Raw genomic sequence first — 21252 nt, 5'->3', positions numbered from 1 at the left:
CTGGCTGGGTTCAGTTCTACACTCACTGGTTCTCCTCCCCTGAAGTTACTGACTCTGGCTGGGTTCAGTTCTACACTCACTGGTTCCCCTCCCCTGCAGGTGCTGACTCTGGCTGGGTTCAGTTCTACATTCACTGGTTCCCGTCCTCTGAAGGTACTGACTCTGGCTGGGCTCAGTTCTACACTCACTGGTTCCCCTCCCCTGAAGGTACTGACTCTGGCTGTGTTCAGTTCTACACTCACTGGTTCCAATCCCCTGAAGGTGCTGACTCTGGCTGGGTTCAGTTCTACATTCACTGGTTCCCCTCCCCTGAAGGTAATGACTCTGGCTGGGTTCAGTTCTACACTCAATGGTTCCCCTCCCCTGAAGGTACTGACTCTGGCTGGGTTCAGTTCTACATTCACTGGTTCCCCTCCCCTGAAGGTACTGACTCAGGCTGGGTTCAGTTCTACACTCACTGGTTCACCTCCCCTGAAGGTGCTGACTCTGGTTGGGTTCAGTTCTGCACTCACTGGTTCCCCACCCCTGAAGGTACTGACTCTGGCTGGGTTCAGTTCTACACTCACTGGTTCCCTTCCCCTGAAGGTGCTGACTCTGGCTGGGTTCAGTTCGACAGTCACTGGTTCCCCTCCCCTGAAGGTACTGACTCTGGCTGGGATCAGTTCTACACTCACTGGTTTCCCTCCCCCGAAGGCAATGACTCTGGCTGGATTCAGTTCTACACTCACTGGTTCCCCTCCCCTGAAGTTACTGACTCTGGCTGGGTTCAGTTCTACACTCACTGGTTCCCCTCCCCTGAAGTTGCTGACTCTGGCTGGGTTCAGTTCTACACTCACTGGTTCCCCTCCCCTGAAGGTGCTGACTCTGTCTGGGTTCAGTTCTACACTCATTGGTTCCCCTCCCCTGAAGGTGCTGACTCTGGCTGGGTTCAGTTCTACACTCACTGGTTCTCCTCCCCTGAAGGTACTGACTCTGTCGGGTTCAGTTCTACACTCACTGGTTTCCCTCCCCTGAAGGTGTTGACTCTGGCTGGGTTAAGTTCTACACTCACTGGTTCCCCTCCCCTGAAGGTACTGACTCTGGCTGGGTACAGTTCTACACTCACTGGTTCCCCTCCCCTGAAGTTACTGACTCTGGCTGGGTTCAGTTCTGCACTCACTGGTTCCCCTCGCCTGAAGGTACTGACTCTGTCTGGGTTCAGTTCTACACTCACTGGTTCCCCTCCCCTGAAGGTGCTGAATCTGGCTAGGTTTAGTTCTACACTCACTGGTTCCCCTCCCCTGAAGGTACTGACTCTGGCTGGGTTTAGGTCTACACTCACTGGTTCCCCTCCCCTGAAGGTACTGACTCTGTCTGGGTTCAGTTCTGCACTCACTGGTTCTCTTCCCCTGAAGGTGCTGACTCTGGCTGGGTTCAGTTCTACACTCACTGGTTCCCCTCCCCTGAAGGTACTGACTCTGGCTGGGTTCAGTTCTCCACTCACTGATTCCCCTCCCCGGAAGGTACTGACTCTGGCTGGGTTCAGTTCTACATTCACTGGTTCCACTCCCCTGAAGGCACTGACTCTGGCTGGGTTCAGTTCTACACTCACTGGTTCCCCTCCCCTGAAGGTACTGACTCTGTATAGGTTCAGGTCGACACTCACTGGTTCCCCTCCCCTGAAGGTGCTGACTATGGCTGGATTTAGTTCCACACTCACTGTTTCCCCTCCCCTGAAGGTACTGACTCTGGCTGGGTTCAGTTCTACACTCACTGGTTCCCCTCCCCTGAAGGTGCTGACTATGGCTGGGTTTAGTTCTACACTCACTGTTTCCCCTCCCCTGAAGGTACTGACTCTGGCTGGGTTCAGTTCTACACTCACTGGTTCCCCTCCCCTGAAGGTGCTAACTCTGGCTGGGTTCAGTTCTGCCCTCACTGGTTCCCCTCCCCTGAAGTTACTGACTCTGGCTGGGTTCAGTTCTACACTCACTGGTTCCCCTTCCCTGAAGGTGCTGACTCTGACTGGGTTCAGTTCTACATTCACTGGTTCCCCTCCCCTGAATGTACTGACTCTGGCTGGGCTCAGTTCTACACTCACTGGTTCCCCTCCCCTGAAGGTACTGACTCTGGCTGTGTTCAGTTCTACACTCACTGGTTCCCCTCCCCTGAAGGTGCTTACTCTGGCTGGGTTCAGTTCTACATTCACTGGTTCTCCTCCCCTGAAGATAATGACTCTGGCTGGGTTCAGTGCTACACTCACTGGTTCCCCTCCCCTGAAGGTACTGACTCTGGCTGGGTTCAGTTCTACACTCACTGGTTCCCATCCCCTGAAGGTACTGACTCTGTCTGGGTTCAGTTCTACACTCACTGGTTCCCCTCCCCTGAAGGTGCTGACTATGGCTGGGTTTAGTTCCACACTCACTGTTTCCCGTCCCCTGAAGGAACTGACTCTGGCTGGGTTCAGTTCTACACTCACTGGTTCCCCTCCCCTGAAGGTGCTAACTCTGGCTGGGTTCAGTTCTACACTCACTGGTTCCCCTCCCCTGAAGGTGCTGACTCTGGCTGGGTTCAGTTCTACACTCACTGGTTTCCCTCCCCTGAAGCTGCTGACCCTGGCTGGGTTCAGTTCGACACTCACTGGTTCCCCTCCGCTGAAGGTACTGACTCTGGCTGGGTTCAGTTCTACACTCACTGGTTCCCCTCCCCTGAAGGTACTGACTCTGGCTGGGTTCAGTTTTACACTCACTGGTTCCCCTCCCCTGAAGGTGCTAACTCTGGCTGGGTTCACTTCTGCCCTCACTGGTTCCCCTCCCCTGAAGTTACTGACTCTGGCTGGATTCAGTTCTACACTCACTGGTTCCCCTCCCCTGAAGGTGCTGACTCTGGCTGGGTTCAGTTCTACACTCACTGGTTCTCCTCCCCTGAAGTTACTGACTCTGGCTGGGTTCAGTTCCACACTCACTGGTTCCCCTCCCCTGAAGGTGCTGACTCTGGCTGGGTTCAGTTCGACAGTCACTGGTTCCCCTCCCCTGAAGGTGCTGTCTCTGGCTGGGTTCAGTTCTACATTCACTGGTTCCCCTCCCCTGAATGTACTGACTCTGGCTGGGCTCAGTTCTACACTCACTGGTCCCCTCCCCTGAAGGTACTGACTCTGGCTGTGTTCAGTTCTACACTCACTGGTTCCCCTCCCCTGAAGGTGCTGACTCTGGCTGGGTTCAGTTCTACATTCACTGGTTCCCCTCCACTGAAGATAATGACTCTGGCTGGGTTCAGTGCTACACTCACTGGTTCCCCTCCCCTGAAGGTACTGACTCTGGCTGGGTTCAGTTCTACATTCACTGGTTCCCCTCCCCTGAAGGTACTGACTCAGGCTGGGTTCAGTTCTACACTCACTGGTGCCCCTCCCCTGAAGGTGCTGACTCTGGTTGGGTTCAGTTCTGCACTCACTGGTTCCCCACCCCTGAAGGTACTGACTCTGGCTGGGTTCAGTTCTACATCACTGGTTCCCTTCCCCTGAAGGTGCTGACTCTGGCTGGGTTCAGTTCGGCAGTCACTGGTTCCCCTCCCCTGAAGGTACTGACTCTGGCTGGGATCAGTTCTACACTCACTGGTTTCCCTCCCCCGAAGGTAATGACTCTGGCTGGATTCAGTGCTACACTCACTGGTTCCCCTCCCCTGAAGTTACTGACTCTGGCTGGGTTCAGTTCCACACTCACTGGTTCCCCTCACCTGAAGGTGCTGACTCTGGCTGGGTTCAGTTCTACACTCACTGGTTCCCCTCCCCTGAAGGTACTGACTCTGTCTGGGTTCAGTTCTACACTCACTGGTTCCCCTCCCCTGAAGGTGCTGACTATGGCTGGGTTTAGTTCCACACTCACTGTTTCCCCTCCCCTGAAGGTACTGACTCTGGCTGTGTTCCGTTCTACACTCACTGGTTCCCCTCCCCTGAAGGTGCTGACTATGGCTGGGTTTAATTCCACACTCACTGTTTCCCCTCCCCTGATGGTACTGACTCTGGCTGGGTTCAGTTCTACACTCACTGGTTCCCCTCCCCTGAAGGTGCTAACTCTGGCTGGGTTCAGTTCTGCCCTCACTGGTTCCCCTCCCCTGAAGTTACTGACTCTGGCTGGGTTCACTTCTACACTCACTGGTTCCCCTCCCCTGAAGGTGCTGACTCTGGCTGGGTTCAGTTCTACACTCACTGGTTCTCCTCCCCTGAAGTTACTGACTCTGGCTGGGTTCAGTTCTACACTCATTGTTTCCCCTCCCCTGAAGGTGCTGACTCTGGCTGGGTTCAGTTCTACATTCACTGGTTCCCCTCCCCTGAAGGTACTGACTCTGGCTGGGCTCAGTTCTACACTCACTGGTTCCCCTCCCCTGAAGGTACTGACTCTGGCTGTGTTCAGTTCTACACTCACTGGTTCCCCTCCCCTGAAGGTGCTGACTCTGGCTGGGTTCAGTTCTACATTCACTGGTTCCCCTCCCCTGAAGATAATGACTCTGGCTGGGTTCAGTGCTACACTCACTGGTTCCCCTCCCCTGAAGGTACTGACTCTGGCTGGGTTCAGTTCTGCATTCACTGGTTCCCCTCCCCTGAAGGTACTGACTCAGGCTGGGTTCAGTTCTACACTCACTGGTGCCCCTCCCCTGAAGGTGCTGACTCTGGTTGGGTTCAGTTCTGCACTCACTGGTTCCCCACCCCTGAAGGTACTGACTCTGGCTGGGTTCAGTTCTACACTCACTGGTTCCCCTCCCCTGAAGGTACTGACTCTGGCTGGGCTCAGTTCTACACTCACTGGTTCCCCTCCCCTGAAGGTACTGACTCTGGCTGTGTTCAGTTCTACACTCACTGGTTCCCCTCCCCTGAAGGTGCTGACTCTGGCTGGGTTCAGTTCTACATTCACTGGTTCCCCTCCCCTGAATGTAATGACTCTGGCTGGGTTCAGTTCTACACTCACTGGTTCCCCTCCCCTGAAGGTACTGACTCTGGCTGGGTTCAGTTCTACATTCACTGGTTCCCCTCCCCTGAAGGTACTGACTCAGGCTGGGTTCAGTTCTACACTCACTGGTTCCCCTCCCCTGAAGGAGCTGACTCTGGTTGGGTTCAGTTCTGCACTCACTGGTTCCCCACCCCTGAAGTTACTGACTCTGGCTGGGTTCATTTCTACACTCACTGGTTCCCTTCCCCTGAAGGTGCTGACTCTGGCTGGGTTCAGTTCGACAGTCACTGGTTCCCCTCCCCTGAAGGTACTGACTCTGGCTGGGATCAGTTCTACACTCACTGGTTTCCCTCCCCCGAAGGTAATGACTCTGGCTGGATTCAGTGCTACACTCACTGGTTCCCCTCCCCTGAAGTTACTGACTCTGGCTGGGTTCAGTTCGACACTCACTGGTTCCCCTCCCCTGAAGGTGCTGACTCTGGCTGGGTTCAGTTCTACACCTCACTGGTTCCTCTCCCCTGAAGTTACTGACTCTGGCTGGGTTCAGTTCTACACTCACTGGTTCCCCTCCCCTGAAGGTGCTGACTATGGCTGGGTTTAGTTCCACACTCACTGTTTCCCCTCCCCTGAAGGTACTGACTCTGGCTGGGTTCAGTTCTACACTCACTGGTTCCCCTCCCCTGAAGGTGCTAACTCTGGCTGGGTTCAGTTCTGCCCTCACTGGTTCCCCTCCTCTGAAGTTACTGACTCTGGCTGGGTTCAGTTCTACACTCACTGGTTCTCCTCCCCTGAAGTTACTGACTCTGGCTGGGTTCAGTTCTACACTCACTGGTTCCCCTCCCCTGAAGGTGCTGACTCTGGCTGGGTTCAGTTCTACATTCACTGGTTCCCCTCCCCTGAAGGTACTGACTCTGGATGGGCTCAGTTCTACACTCACTGGTTCCCCTCCCCTGAAGGTACTGACTCTGGCTGTGTTCAGTTCTACACTCACTGGTTCCCCTCCCCTGAAGGTGCTGACTCTGGCTGGGTTCAGCTCTACATTCACTGGTTCCCCTCCCCTGAAGGTAATGACTCTGGCTGGGTTCAGTTCTACACTCACTGGTTCCCCTCCCCTGAAGGTACTGACTCTGGCTGGGTTCAGTTCTACATTCACTGGTTCCCCTCCCCTGAAGGTACTGACTCAGGCTGGGTTCAGTTCTACACTCACTGGTTCCCCTCCCCTGAAGGTGCTGAATCTGGTTAGCTTCAGTTCTGCACTCACTGGTTCCCCACCCCTGAAGCTACCGACTCTGGCTGGGTTCAGTTCTACACTCACTGGTTCCCTTCCCCTGAAGGTGCTGACTCTGGCTGGGTTCAGTTCGACAGTCACTGGTTCCCCTCCCCTGAAGGTACTGACTCTGGCTGGGATCAGTTCTACATTCACTGGTTTCCCTCCCCCGAAGGTAATGACTCTGGCTGGATTCAGTGCTACACTCACTGGTTCCCCTCCCCTGAAGTTACTGACTCTGGCTGGATTCAGTGCTACACTCACTGGTTCCCCTCCCCTGAAGGTGCTGAATCTGGCTAGGTTTTGTTCCAGACTCACTGGTTCCCCTCCCCTGAAGGTACTGACTCTGGCTGGGTTTAGGTCTACACTCACTGGTTCCCCTCCCCTGAAGGTACTGACTCTGTCTTGGTTCAGTTCTGCACTCACTGGTTCTCCTCCCCTGAAGGTGCTGACTCTGGCTGGGTTCAGTTCTACGCTCACTGGTTCCCCTCCCCTGAAGGTACTGACTCTGGCTGGGTTCAGTTCTACATTCACTGGTTCCCCTCCCCTGAAGGTACTGACTCTGGCTGGGTTCAGTTCTACATTCACTGGTTCCACTCCCCTGAAGTACTGACTCTGGCTGGGTTCAGTTCTACACTCACTGGTTCCCATCCCCTGAAGGTACTGACTCTGTCTGGGTTCAGTTCTACACTCACTGGTTCCCCTCCCCTGAAGGTGCTGACTATGGCTGGGTTTAGTTCCACACTCACTGTTTCCCCTCCCCTGAAGGAACTGACTCTGGCTGGGTTCAGTTCTACACTCACTGTTTCCCCTCCCCTGAAGGTGCTAACTCTGGCTGGGTTCAGTTCTACACTCACTGGTTCCCCTCCCCTGAAGGTGCTGACTCTGGCTGGGTTCAGTTCTACACTCACTGGTTTCCCTCCCCTGAAGGTGCTGACCCTGGCTGGGTTCAGTTCGACACTCACTGGTTCCCCTCCCCTGAAGGTACTGACTCTGGCTGGGTTCAGTTCTACACTCACTGGTTCCCCTCCCCTGAAGGTACTGACTCTGTCTGGGTTCAGTTCTACACTCACTGGTTCCCCTCCCCTGAAGGTGCTGACTATGGCTAGGTTTAGTTCCACACTCACTGTTTCCCCTCCCCTGAAGGTACTGACTCTGGCTGGGTTCAGTTTTACACTCACTGGTTCCCCTCCCCTGAAGGTGCTAACTCTGGCTGGGTTCAGTTCTGCCCTCACTGGTTCCCCTCCCCTGAAGTTACTGACTCTGGCTGGATTCAGTTCTACACTCACTGGTTCCCCTCCCCTGAAGGTGCTGACTCTGGCTGGGTTCAGTTCTACACTCACTGGTTCTCCTCCCCTGAAGTTACTGACTCTGGCTGGGTTCAGTTCTACACTCACTGGTTCCCCTCCCCTGAAGGTGCTGACTCTGGCTGGGTTCAGTTCTACATTCACTGGTTCCCCTAACCTGAAGGTATTGACTCTGGCTGGGCTCAGTTCTACAATCCCTGGTTCCCCTCCCCTGAATGTACTGACTCTGGCTGTGTTCAGTTCTACACTCACTGGTTCCCCTCCCCTGAAGGTACTGACTCTGTCTGGGTTCAGTTCTACACTCACTAGTTCCCCTCCCCTGAAGGTGCTGACTCTGGCAGGGTTCAGTTCTACACTCACTGGTTCCCCTCCCCTGAAGGTACTGACTCTGGCTGGGTACAGTTCTACACTCACTGGTTCCCCTCCCCTGAAGGTGCTGACTCTGGCTGGGTTCAGTTCTACACTCACTGGTTCTCCTCCCCTGAAGGTACTGACTCTGTCTGGGTTCAGTTCTACAATCACTGGTTCTTCTCCACTGAAGGTGCTGACTCTGGATGGGTTCAGTTCTACACTCACTGGTTCCCCTCCCCTGAAGGTACTGATTCTGGCAGGGTTCAGGTCTACACTCACTGGTTCCCCTCCCCTGAAGGTACTGACTCTGGCTGGGTTCAGTTCTACACTCACTATTTCCCTTACCCTGAAGGTAATGATTTTGGCTGGGTTCAGTTCGACATTCACTGGTTCACCTCCCCTGAAGGAACTGACTCTGGCTGGGTAGAGTTCTACACTCACTGGTTCACCTCCCCTGAAGGTACTGACTCTGGTTGGGTTCAGTTCTACACTCACTGGTTCTACTCCCCTGAAGTTACTGACTCTGGCTGGGTTCAGTTCTACACTCACTGGTTCCCCTCCCCTGAAGGTGCTGACTCTGGCTGGGTTCAGTTCTACATTCACTGGTTCCCCTCCCCTGAAGGTACTGACTCTGGCTGGGCTCAGTTCTACACTCACTGATTCCCCTCCCCTGAAGGTACTGACTCTGGCTGGGTTCAGTTTTACACTCACTGGTTCCCCTCCCCTGAAGGTGCTAACTCTGGCTGGGTTCAGTTCTGCCCTCACTGGTTCCCCTCCCCTGAAGTTTCTGACTCTGGCTGGATTCAGTTCTACACTCACTGGTTCCCCTCCCCTGAAGGTGCTGACTCTGGCTGGGTTCAGTTCTACACTCACTGGTTCTCCTCCCCTGAAGTTACTGACTCTGGCTGGGTTCAGTTCTACACTCACTGGTTCCCCTCCCCTGAAGGTGCTGACTCTGGCTGGGTTCAGTTCTACATTCACTGGTTCCCCTAACCTGAAGGTATTGACTCTGGCTGGGCTCAGTTCTACAATCCCTGGTTCCCCTCCCCTGAATGTACTGACTCTGGCTGTGTTCAGTTCTACACTCACTGGTTCCCCTCCCCTGAAGGTACTGACTCTGTCTGGGTTCAGTTCTACACTCACTAGTTCCCCTCCCCTGAAGGTGCTGACTCTGGCAGGGTTCAGTTCTACACTCACTGGTTCCCCTCCCCTGAAGGTACTGACTCTGGCTGGGTACAGTTCTACACTCACTGGTTCCCCTCCCCTGAAGGTGCTGACTCTGGCTGGGTTCAGTTCTACACTCACTGGTTCTCCTCCCCTGAAGGTACTGACTCTGTCTGGGTTCAGTTCTACAATCACTGGTTCTCCTCCACTGAAGGTGCTGACTCTGGATGGGTTCAGTTCTACACTCACTGGTTCCCCTCCCCTGAAGGTACTGATTCTGGCAGGGTTCAGGTCTACACTCACTGGTTCCCCTCCCCTGAAGGTACTGACTCTGGCTGGGTTCAGTTCTACACTCACTATTTCCCTTACCCTGAAGGTAATGATTTTGGCTGGGTTCAGTTCGACATTCACTGGTTCACCTCCCCTGAAGGAACTGACTCTGGCTGGGTAGAGTTCTACACTCACTGGTTCACCTCCCCTGAAGGTACTGACTCTGGTTGGGTTCAGTTCTACACTCACTGGTTCTACTCCCCTGAAGTTACTGACTCTGGCTGGGTTCAGTTCTACACTCACTGGTTCCCCTCCCCTGAAGGTGCTGACTCTGGCTGGGTTCAGTTCTACATTCACTGGTTCCCCTCCCCTGAAGGTATTGACTCTGGCTGGGCTCAGTTCTACACTCACTGATTCCCCTCCCCTGAAGGTACTGACTCTGGCTGTGTTCAGTTCTACACTCACTGGTTCCCCTCCCCTGAAGTTGCTGACTCTGGCTGGGTTCAGTTCTACACTCACTGGTTCCCCTCCCCTGAAGGGGCTGACTCTGTCTGGGTTCAGTTCTACACTCATTGGTTCCCCTCCCCGGAAGGTGCTGACTCTGGCTGGGTTCAGTTCTACACTCACTGTTTCTTCTCCCCTGAAGGTACTGACTCTGTCTGGGTTCAGTTCTACACTCACTGGTTCCCCTCCCCTGAAGGTGCTGACTCTGGCTGGGTTCAGTTCTACATTCACTGGTTCCCCTCCCCTGAAGGTATTGACTCTGGCTGGGCTCAGTTCTACAATCCCTGGTTCCCCTCCCCTGAATGTACTGACTCTGGCTGTGTTCAGTTCTACACTCACTGGTTCCCCTCCCCTGAAGGTACTGACTCTGTCTGGGTTCAGTTCTACACTCACTAGTTCCCCTCCCCTGAAGGTGCTGACTCTGGCAGGGTTCAGTTCTACACTCACTGGTTCCCCTCCCCTGAAGGTACTGACTCTGGCTGGGTACAGTTCTACACTCACTGGTTCCCCTCCCCTGAAGGTGCTGACTCTGGCTGGGTTCAGTTCTACACTCACTGGTTCTCCTCCCCTGAAGGTACTGACTCTGTCTGGGTTCAGTTCTACAATCACTGGTTCTCCTCCACTGAAGGTGCTGACTCTGGATGGGTTCAGTTCTACACTCACTGGTTCCCCTCCCCTGAAGGTACTGATTCTGGCAGGGTTCAGTTCTACACTCACTGGTTCCCCTCCCCTGAAGGTACTGACTCTGGCTGGGTTCAGTTCTACACTCACTATTTCCCTTACCCTGAAGGTAATGATTTTGGCTGGGTTCAGTTCGACATTCACTGGTTCACCTCCCCTGAAGGAACTGACTCTGGCTGGGTTGAGTTCTACACTCACTGGTTCACCTCCCCTGAAGGTACTGACTCTGGTTGGGTTCAGTTCTACACTCACTGGTTCTACTCCCCTGAAGTTACTGACTCTGGCTGGGTTCAGTTCTACACTCACTGGTTCCCCTCCCCTGAAGGTGCTGACTCTGGCTGGGTTCAGTTCTACATTCACTGGTTCCCCTCCCCTGAAGGTACTGACTCTGGCTGGGCTCAGTTCTACACTCACTGATTCCCCTCCCCTGAAGGTACTGACTCTGGCTGTGTTCAGTTCTACACTCACTGGTTCCCCTCCCCTGAAGTTGCTGACTCTGGCTGGGTTCAGTTCTACACTCACTGGTTCCCCTCCCCTGAAGGGGCTGACTCTGTCTGGGTTCAGTTCTACACTCATTGGTTCCCCTCCCCGGAAGGTGCTGACTCTGGCTGGGTTCAGTTCTACACTCACTGTTTCTTCTCCCCTGAAGGTACTGACTCTGTCTGGGTTCAGTTCTACACTCACTGGTTCCCCTCCCCTGAAGGTGCTGACTCTGGCTGGGTTCAGTTCTACACTCACTGGTTCCCCTCCCCTGAAGGTACTGACTCTGGCTGGGTACAGATCTACACTCACTGGTTCCCCTCCCCTGAAGGGACTGACTCTGGCTGGGTTCAGTTCTACACTCACTGGTTCCCCTCCCCTGAAGGTACTGACTCTGGCTGGGTTCAGTTCTGCACTCACTGGTTCCCCTCCCCTGAAGGTACTGTCTCTGGCTGGATTTAGTTCTACACTCACTCATTCCCCTTCCCTGAAGTGACTGACTCTGTCTGGGTTCAGTTCTGCACTCACTGGTTCCCCTCGCCTGAAGGTACTGACTCTGTCTGGGTTCAGTTCTACACTAACTGGTTCCCCTCCCCTGAAGGTGCTGAATCTGGCTGGGTTTAGTTCTACACTAACTGGTTCCCCTCCCCTGAAGGTACTGACTCTGGCTGGGTTCAGTTCTACACTCACTGGTTCCCCTCCCCTGAAGGTACTGACTCTGGCTGGGTTCAGTTCTACACTCACTGGTTCCCCTCCCCTGAAGGTGCTGACTCTGGCTGGGTTCAGTTCTACACTCACTGGTTTCCCTCCCCTGAAGGTGCTGACCCTGGCTGGGTTCAGTTCTACACTCACTGGTTCCCCTCCCCTGAAGGTACTGACTCTGGCTGGGTTCAGTTCTACACTCACTGGTTCCCCTCCCCTGAAGGTACTGACTCTGTCTGGGTTCAGTTCTACACTCACTGGTTCCCCTCCCCTGAAGGTGCTGACTCTGGCTGGGTTCAGTTCTACACTCACTGTTTCCCCTCCCCTGAAGGTACTGACTCTGTCTGGGTTCAGTTCTACACTCACTGGTTCCCCTCCCCTGAAGGTGCTGACTATGGCTGGGTTTAGTTCCACACTCACTGTTTCCCCTCCCCTGAAGGTACTGACTCTGGCTGGGTTCAGTTCTACACTCACTGGTTCCCCTCCCCTGAAGGTGCTGACTATGGCTGGGTTTAGTTCCACACTCACTGTTTCCCCTCCCCTGAAGGTACTGACTCTGGCTGGGTTCAGTTCTGCACTCACTGGTTCCCCTCCCCTGAAGGTGCTAACTCTGGCTGGGTTCAGTTCTGCCCTCACTGGTTCCCCTCCACTGAAGTTACTGACTCTGGCTGGATTCAGTTCTACACTCACTGGTTCCCCTCCCCTGAAGATGCTGACTCTGGCTGGGTTCAGTTCTACACTCACTGGTTCTCCTCCCCTGAAGTTACTGACTCTGGCTGGGTTCAGTTCTACACTCACTGGTTCCCCTCCCCTGAAGGTGCTGACTCGGGCTGGGTTCAGTTCTACATTCACTGGTTCCACTCCCCTGAAGGTACTGACTCTGGCTGGGCTCAGTTCTACACTCACTGGTTCCCCTCCCCTGAAGGTACTGACTCTGGCTGTGTTTAGTTCTACACTCACTGGTTCCCTTCCCCAGAAGGTGCTGACTCTGGCTGGGTTCAGTTCGACAGTCACTGGTTCCCCTCCCCTGAAGGTACTGACTCTGGCTGGGATCAGTTCTACACTCACTGGTTTCCCTCCCCCGAAGGTAATGACTCTGGCTGGATTCAGTGCTATACTCACTGGTTCCCCTCCCCTGAAGTTACTGACTCTGGCTGGATTCAGTGCTACACTCACTGGTTCCCCTCCCCTGAAGGTGCTGAATCTGGCTAGGTTTTGTTCCAGACTCACTGGTTCCCCTCCCCTGAAGGTAGTGACTCTGGCTGGGTTTAGGTCTACACTCACTGGTCCCCCTCCCCTGAAGGTACTGACTCTGTCTTGGTTCAGTTCTGCACTCACTGGTTCTCCTCCCCTGAAGGTGCTGACTCTGGCTGGGTTCAGTTCTACGCTCATTGGTTCCCCTCCCCTGAAGGTACTGACTCTGGCTGGGTTCAGTTCTCCACTCACTGGTTCCCCTCCCCTGAAGGTACTGACTCTGGCTGGGCTCAGTTCTACACTCACTGGTTCCCCTCCCCTGAAGGTACTGACTCTGGCTGTGTTTAGTTCTACACTCACTGGTTCCCTTCCCCAGAAGGTGCTGACTCTGGCTGGGTTCAGTTCGACAGTCACTGGTTCCCCTCCCCTGAAGGTACTGACTCTGGCTGGGATCAGTTCTACACTCACTGGTTTCCCTCCCCCGAAGGTAATGACTCTGGCTGGATTCAGTGCTATACTCACTGGTTCCCCTCCCCTGAAGTTACTGACTCTGGCTGGATTCAGTGCTACACTCACTGGTTCCCCTCCCCTGAAGGTGCTGAATCTGGCTAGGTTTTGTTCCAGACTCACTGGTTCCCCTCCCCTGAAGGTAGTGACTCTGGCTGGGTTTAGGTCTACACTCACTGGTCCCCCTCCCCTGAAGGTACTGACTCTGTCTTGGTTCAGTTCTGCACTCACTGGTTCTCCTCCCCTGAAGGTGCTGACTCTGGCTGGGTTCAGTTCTACGCTCATTGGTTCCCCTCCCCTGAAGGTACTGACTCTGGCTGGGTTCAGTTCTCCACTCACTGGTTCCCCTCCCCTGAAGGTACTGACTCTGGCTGGGCTCAGTTCTACACTCACTGGTTCCCCTCCCCTGAAGGTACTGACTCTGGCTGTGTTTAGTTCTACACTCACTGGTTCCCTTCCCCAGAAGGTGCTGACTCTGGCTGGGTTCAGTTCGACAGTCACTGGTTCCCCTCCCCTGAAGGTACTGACTCTGGCTGGGATCAGTTCTACACTCACTGGTTTCCCTCCCCCGAAGGTAATGACTCTGGCTGGATTCAGTGCTATACTCACTGGTTCCCCTCCCCTGAAGTTACTGACTCTGGCTGGATTCAGTGCTACACTCACTGGTTCCCCTCCCCTGAAGGTGCTGAATCTGGCTAGGTTTTGTTCCAGACTCACTGGTTCCCCTCCCCTGAAGGTAGTGACTCTGGCTGGGTTTAGGTCTACACTCACTGGTCCCCCTCCCCTGAAGGTACTGACTCTGTCTTGGTTCAGTTCTGCACTCACTGGTTCTCCTCCCCTGAAGGTGCTGACTCTGGCTGGGTTCAGTTCTACGCTCATTGGTTCCCCTCCCCTGAAGGTACTGACTCTGGCTGGGTTCAGTTCTCCACTCACTGGTTCCCCTCCCCTGAAGGTACTGACTCTGGCTGGGTTCAGTTCTACATTCACTGGTTCCACTCCCCTGAAGGCACTGACTCTGGCTGGGTTCAGTTCTACACTCACTGGTTCCCATCCCCTGAAAGTACTGACTCTGTCTGGGTTCAGTTCGACACTCACTGGTTCCCCTCCCCTGAAGGTGCTGACTATGGCTGGGTTTAGTTCCACACTCACTGTTTCCCCTCCCCTGAAGGAACTGACTCTGGCTGGGTTCAGTTCTACACTCACTATTTCCCCTCCCCTGAAGGTGCTAACTCTGGCTGGGTTCAGTTCTACACTCACTGGTTCCCCTCCCCTGAACGTGCTGACTCTGGCTGGGTTCAGTTCTACACTCACTGGTTTCCCTCCCCTGAAGGTGCTGACCCTGGCTGGGTTCAGTTCTACACTCACTGGTTCCCCTCCCCTGAAGGTACTGACTCTGGCTGGGTTCAGTTCTACACTCACTGGTTCCCCTCCCCTAAAGGTACTGACTCTGTCTGGGTTCAGTTCTACACTCACTGGTTCCCCTCCCCTGAAGGTGCTGACTATGGCTAGGTTTAGTTCCACACTCACTGTTTCCCCTCCCCTGAAGGTACTGACTCTGGCTGGGTTCAGTTTTACACTCACTGGTTCCCCTCCCCTGAAGGTGCTAACTCTGGCTGGGTTCAGTTCTGCCCTCACTGGTTCTCCTCCCCTGAAGTTACTGACTCTGGCTGGATTCAGTTCTACACTCACTGGTTCCCCTCCCCTGAAGGTGCTGACTCTGGCTGGGTTCAGTTCTACACTCACTGGTTCTCCTCCCCTGAAGTTACTGACTCTGGCTGGGTTCAGTTCTACATTCACTGGTTCCCCTCCCCTGAAAGTACTGACTCTGTCTGGGTTCAGTTCGACACTCACTGGTTCCCCTCCCCTGAAGGTGCTGACTATGGCTGGGTTTAGTTCCACACTCACTGTTTCCCCTCCCCTGAAGGAACTGACTCTGGCTGGGTTCAGTTCTACACTCACTATTTCCCCTCCCCTGAAGGTGCTAACTCTGGCTGGGTTCAGTTCTACACTCACTGGTTCCCCTCCCCTGAAGGTGCTGACTCTGGCTGGGTTCAGTTCTACACTCACTGGTTTCCCTCCCCTGAAGGTGCTGACCCTGGCTGGGTTCAGTTCTACACTCACTGGTTCCCCTCCCCTGAAGGTACTGATTCTGGCTGGGTTCAGTTCTACACTCACTGGTTCTCTCCCCTGAAGGTACTGACTCTGTCTGGGTTCAGTTCTACACTCACTGGTTCCCCTCCCCTGAAGGTGCTGACTATGGCTAGGTTTAGTTCCACACTCACTGTTTCCCCTCCCCTGAAGGTACTGACTCTGGCTGGGTTCAGTTTTACACTCACTGGTTCCCCTCCCCTGAAGGTGCTAACTCTGGCTGGGTTCAATTCTGCCCTCACTGGTTCTCCTCCCCTGAAGTTACTGACTCTGGCTGGATTCAGTTCTACACTCACTGGTTCCCCTCCCCTGAAGGTGCTGACTCTGGCTGGGTTCAGTTCTACACTCACTGGTTCTCCTCCCCTGAAGTTACTGACTCTGGCTGGGTTCAGTTCTACACTCACTGGTTCCCCTCCCCTGAAGGTGCTGACTCTGGCTGGGTTCAGTTCTACATTCACTGGTTCCCCTCCCCTGAAGGTACTGATTCTGGCTGGGCTCAGTTCTACAATCCCTGGTTCCCCTCCCCTGAATGTACTGACTCTGGCTGTGTTCAGTTCTACACTCACTGGTTCCCCTCCCCTGAAGGTACTGACTCTGTCTGGGTTCAGTTCTACACTCACTGGTTCCCCTCCCCTGAAGGTGCTGACTCTGGCAGGGTTCAGTTCTACACTCACTGGTTCCCCTCCCCTGAAGGTACTGACTCTGGCTGGGTACAGTTCTACACTCACTGGTTCCCCTCCCCTGAAGGTGCTGACTCTGGCTGGGTTCAGTTCTACACTCACTGGTTCTCCTCCCCTGAAGGTACTGACTCTGTCTGGGTTCAGTTCTACACTCACTGGTTCTCCTCCACTGAAGGTGCTGACTCTGGATGGGTTCAGTTCTACACTCACTGGTTCCCCTCCCGTGAATGTACTGACTCTGGCAGGGTTCAGTTCTACACTCACTGGTTCCCCTCCCCTGAAGGTACTGATTCTGGCTGGTTTCAGTTCTACACTCACTGGTTCCTCTCCACTGAAGGTGCAGACTCTGGCTGGGTTCAGTTCTACACTCACTGGTTCCCCTCCCCTGAAGGTACTGACTCTGGCTGGGTTCAGTTCTACACTCACTATTTCCCTTACCCTGAAGGTACTGACTCTGGCTGGGTTCAGTTCTACACTCACTGGATCCCCTCCCCTGAAGGTACTGACTCTGGCTGGGTTCAGTTCTACACTCAATGGTTCCCGTCCCCTGAATGTACTGACTCTGGCTGGGTTCAGTTCAACACTCACTGGTTCCCCTCCCCTGAAGGTAATGATTTTGGCTGGGTTCAGTTCGACATTCACTGGTTCACCTCCCCTGAAGGAACTGACTCTGGCTGGGTTGAGTTCTACACTCACTGGTTCACCTCCCCTGAAGGTACTGACTCTGGCTGGGTTCAGTTCTACACTCACTGGTTCTACTCCCCTGAAGTTACTGACTCTGGCTGGGTTCAGTTCTGCACTCACTGGTTCCCCTCCCCTGAAGGTGCTGACTCTGGCTGGGTTCAGTTCTACATTCACTGGTTCCCCTCCCCTGAAGGTACTGACTCTGGCTGGGCTCAGTTCTACACTCACTGGTTCCCCTCCCCTGAAGGTACTGACTCTGGCTGTGTTCAGTTCTACACTCACTGGTTCCCCTCCCCTGAAGGTGCTGACTCTGGCTGGGTTCAGTTCTGCACTCACTGGTTCCCTTCCCCTGAAGGTGCTGACTCTGGCTGGGTTCAGTTCGACAGTCACTGGTTCCCCTCCCCCGAAGGTAATGACTCTGGCTGGATTCAGTTCTACACTCACTGGTTCCCCTCCACTGAAGTTACTGACTCTGGCTTGGTTCAGTTCTACACTCACTGGTTCCCCTCCCCTGAAGTTGCTGACTCTGGCTGGGTTCAGTTCTACACTCACTGGTTCCCCTCCCCTGAAGGTGCTGACTCTGTCTGGGTTCAGTTCTACACTCATTGGTTCCCCTTCCCGGAAGGTGCTGACTCTGGCTGGGTTCAGTTCTACACTCACTGGTTCTTCTCCCCTGAAGGTACTGACTCTGTATGGGTTCAGTTCTACACTCACTGGTTCCCCTCCCCTGAAGGTGCTGAATCTGGCTGGGTTCAGTTCTACACTCACTGGTTCCCCTCCCCTGAAGGTACTGACTCTGGCTGGGTACAGTTCTACACTCACTGGTTCCCCTCCCCTGAAGGAACTGACTCTGGCTGGGTTCAGTTCTATACTCACTGGTTCCCCTCCCCTGAAGGTACTGACTCTGGCTGGGTTCAGTTCTGCACTCACTGGTACCCCTCCCCTGAAGGTACTGTCTCTGGCTGGATTTAGTTCTACACTCACTGGTTCCCCTTCCCTGAAGTTACTGACTCTGGCTGGGTTCAGTTCTGCACTCACTGGTTCCCCTCGCCTGAAGGTACTGACTCTGTCTGGGTTCAGTTCTACACTCACTGGTTCCCCTCCCCTGAAGGTGCTGAATCTGGCTGGGTTCAGTTCGACACTAACTGGTTCCCCACCCCTGAAGGTACTGACTCTGGCTGGGTTCAGTTCTACACTCACTGGTTCCCCTCCCCTGAAGGTACTGACTCTGTCTGGGTTCAGTTCTACACTCACTGGTTCCCCTCCCCTGAAGGTGCTGACTATGGCTAGGTTTAGTTCCACACTCACTGTTTCCCCTCCCCTGAAGGTACTGACTCTGGCTGGGTTCAGTTTTACACTCACTGGTTCCCCTCCCCTGAAGGTGCTAACTCTGTCTGGGTTCAGTTCTGCCCTCACTGGTTCCCCTCCCCTGAAGTTACTGACTCTGGCTGGATTCAGTTCTACACTCACTGGTTCCCCTCCCCTGAAGGTGCTGACTCTGGCTGGGTTCAGTTCTACACTCACTGGTTCTCCTCCCCTGAAGTTACTGACTCTGGCTGGGTTCAGTTCTACACTCACTGGTTCCCCTCCCCTGAAGGTGCTGACTCTGGCTGGGTTCAGTTCGACATTCACTGGTTCCCCTCCCCTGAAGGTATTGACTCTGGCTGGGCTCAGTTCTACAATCCCTGGTTCCCCTCCCCTGAAGGTACTGTCTCTGTCTGGGTTCAGTTCTACACTCACTGGTTCCCCTCCCCTGAAGGTGCTGACTCTGGCAGGGTTCAGTTCTACACTCACTGGTTCCCCTCCCTTGAAGGTACTGACTCTGGCTGGGTACAGTTCTACACTCACTGGTTCCCCTCCCCTGAAGGTGCTGACTCTGGCTGGGTTCAGTTCTACACTCACTGGTTCTCCTCCCCTGAAGGTACTGACTCTGTCTGGGTTCAGTTCTACAATCACTGGTTCTCCTCCACTGAAGGTGCTGACTCTGGATGGGTTCAGTTCTACACTCACTGGTTCCCCTCCCCTGAAGGTACTGACTCTGGCTGGGTTCAGTTCTACACTCACTATTTCCCTTACCCTGAAGGTACTGACTCTGGCTGGGTTCAGTTCTACACTCACTGGTTCCCCTCCCCTGAAGGTACTGACTCTGGCTGGGTTCAGTTCTACACTCACTGGTTCCCCTCCCCTGAAGGTACTGACTCTGGCTGGGTTCAGTTCAACACTCACTGGTTCCCCTCCCCTGAAGGTAATGATTTTGGCTGGGTTCAGTTCGACATTCACTGGTTCACCTCCCCTGAAGGAACTGACTCTGGCTGGGTTGAGTTCCACACTCACTGGTTCACCTCCCCTGAAGGTACTGACTCTGGCTGGGTTCAGTTCTACACTCACTGGTTCTACTCCCCTGAAGTTACTGACTCTGGCTGGGTTCAGTTCTACACTCACTGGTTCCCCTCCCCTGAAGGTGCTGACTCTGGCTGGGTTCAGTTCTACATTCACTGGTTCCCCTCCCCTGAAGGTACTGACTCTGGCTGGGCTCAGTTCTACACTCACTGGTTCCCCTCCCCTGAAGGAACTGACTCTGGCTGTGTTCAGTTCTACACTCACTAGTTCCCCTCCCCTGAAGGTGCTGACTCTGGCTGGGTTCAGTTCTACACTCACTGGTTCCCTTCCCCTGAAGGTGCTGACTCTGGCTGGGTTCAGTTCGACAGTCACTGGTTCCCCTCCCCCGAAGGTAATGACTCTGGCTGGATTCAGTTCTACACTCACTGGTTCCCCTCCACTGAAGTTACTGACTCTGGCTGGGTTCAGTTCTACACTCACTGGTTCCCCTCCCCTGAAGTTGCTGACTCTGGCTGGGTTCAGTTCTACACTCACTGGTTCCCCTCCCCTGAAGGTGCTGACTCTGTCTGGGTTCAGTTCTACACTCATTGGTTCCCCTCCCCGGAAGGTGCTGACTCTGGCTGGGTTCAGTTCTACACTCACTGTTTCTTCTCCCCTGAAGGTACTGACTCTGTCTGGGTTCAGTTCTACACTCACTGGTTCCCCTCCCCTGAAGGTGCTGACTCTGGCTGGGTTCAGTTCTACACTCACTGGTTCCCCTCCCCTGAAGGTACTGACTCTGGCTGGGTACAGTTCTACACTCACTGGTTCCCCTCCCCTGAAGGGACAGACTCTGGCTGGGTTCAGTTCTACACTCACTGGTTCCCCTCCCCTGAAGGTACTGACTCTGGCTGGGTTCAGTTCTGCACTCACTGGTTCCCCTCCCCTGAAGGTACTGTCTCTGGCTGGATTTAGTTCTACACTCACTCATTCCCCTTCCCTGAAGTGACTGACTCTGTCTGGGTTCAGTTCTGCACTCACTGGTTCCCCTCGCCTGAAGGTACTGACTCTGTCTGGGTTCAGTTCTACACTAACTGGTTCCCCTCCCATGAAGGTGCTGAATCTGGCTGGGTTTAGTTCTACACTAACTGGTTCCCCTCCCCTGAAGGTACTGACTCTGGCTGGGTTTAGGTCTACACTCACTGGTTCCCCTCCCCTGAAGGTACTGACTCTGGCTGGGTTCAGTTCTACACTCACTGGTTCCCCTCCCCTGAAGGTGCTGACTCTGGCTGGGTTCAGTTCTACACTCACTGGTTTCCCTCCCCTGAAGGTGCTGACCCTGGCTGGGTTCAGTTCTACACTCACTGGTTCCCCTCCCCTGAAGGTACTGACTCTGGCTGGGTTCAGTTCTACACTCACTGGTTCCCCTCCCCTGAAGGTACTGACTCTGTCTGGGTTCAGTTCTACACTCACTGGTTCCCCTCCCCTGAAGGTGCTGACTCTGGCTGGGTTCAGTTCTACACTCACTGTTTCCCCTCCCCTGAAGGTACTGACTCTGTCTGGGTTCAGTTCTACACTCACTGGTTCCCCTCCCCTGAAGGTGCTGACTATGGCTGGGTTTAGTTCCACACTCACTGTTTCCCCTCCCCTGAAGGTACTGACTCTGGCTGGGTTCAGTTCTACACTCACTGGTTCCCCTCCCCTGAAGGTGCTGACTATGGCTGGGTTTAGTTCCACACTCACTGTTTCCCCTCCCCTGAAGGTACTGACTCTGGCTGGGTTCAGTTCTACACTCACTGGTTCCCCTCCCCTGAAGGTGCTAACTCTGGCTGGGTTCAGTTCTGCCCTCACTGGTTCCCCTCCACTGAAGTTACTGACTCTGGCTGGATTCAGTTCTACACTCAGTGGTTCCCCTCCCCTGAAGATGCTGAGTCTGGCTGGGTTCAGTTCTACACTCACTGGTTCTCCTCCCCTGAAGTTACTGACTCTGGCTGGGTTCAGTTCTACACTCACTGGTTCCCCTCCCCTGAAGGTGCTGACTCTGGCTGGGTTCAGTTCTACATTCACTGGTTCCC

Source organism: Pristiophorus japonicus, unplaced genomic scaffold (genome assembly GCF_044704955.1).
Source record: "Pristiophorus japonicus isolate sPriJap1 unplaced genomic scaffold, sPriJap1.hap1 HAP1_SCAFFOLD_56, whole genome shotgun sequence".
Classification (NCBI taxonomy): domain Eukaryota; kingdom Metazoa; phylum Chordata; class Chondrichthyes; family Pristiophoridae; genus Pristiophorus; species Pristiophorus japonicus.
This window is presented reverse-complemented; position numbering follows the sequence as displayed.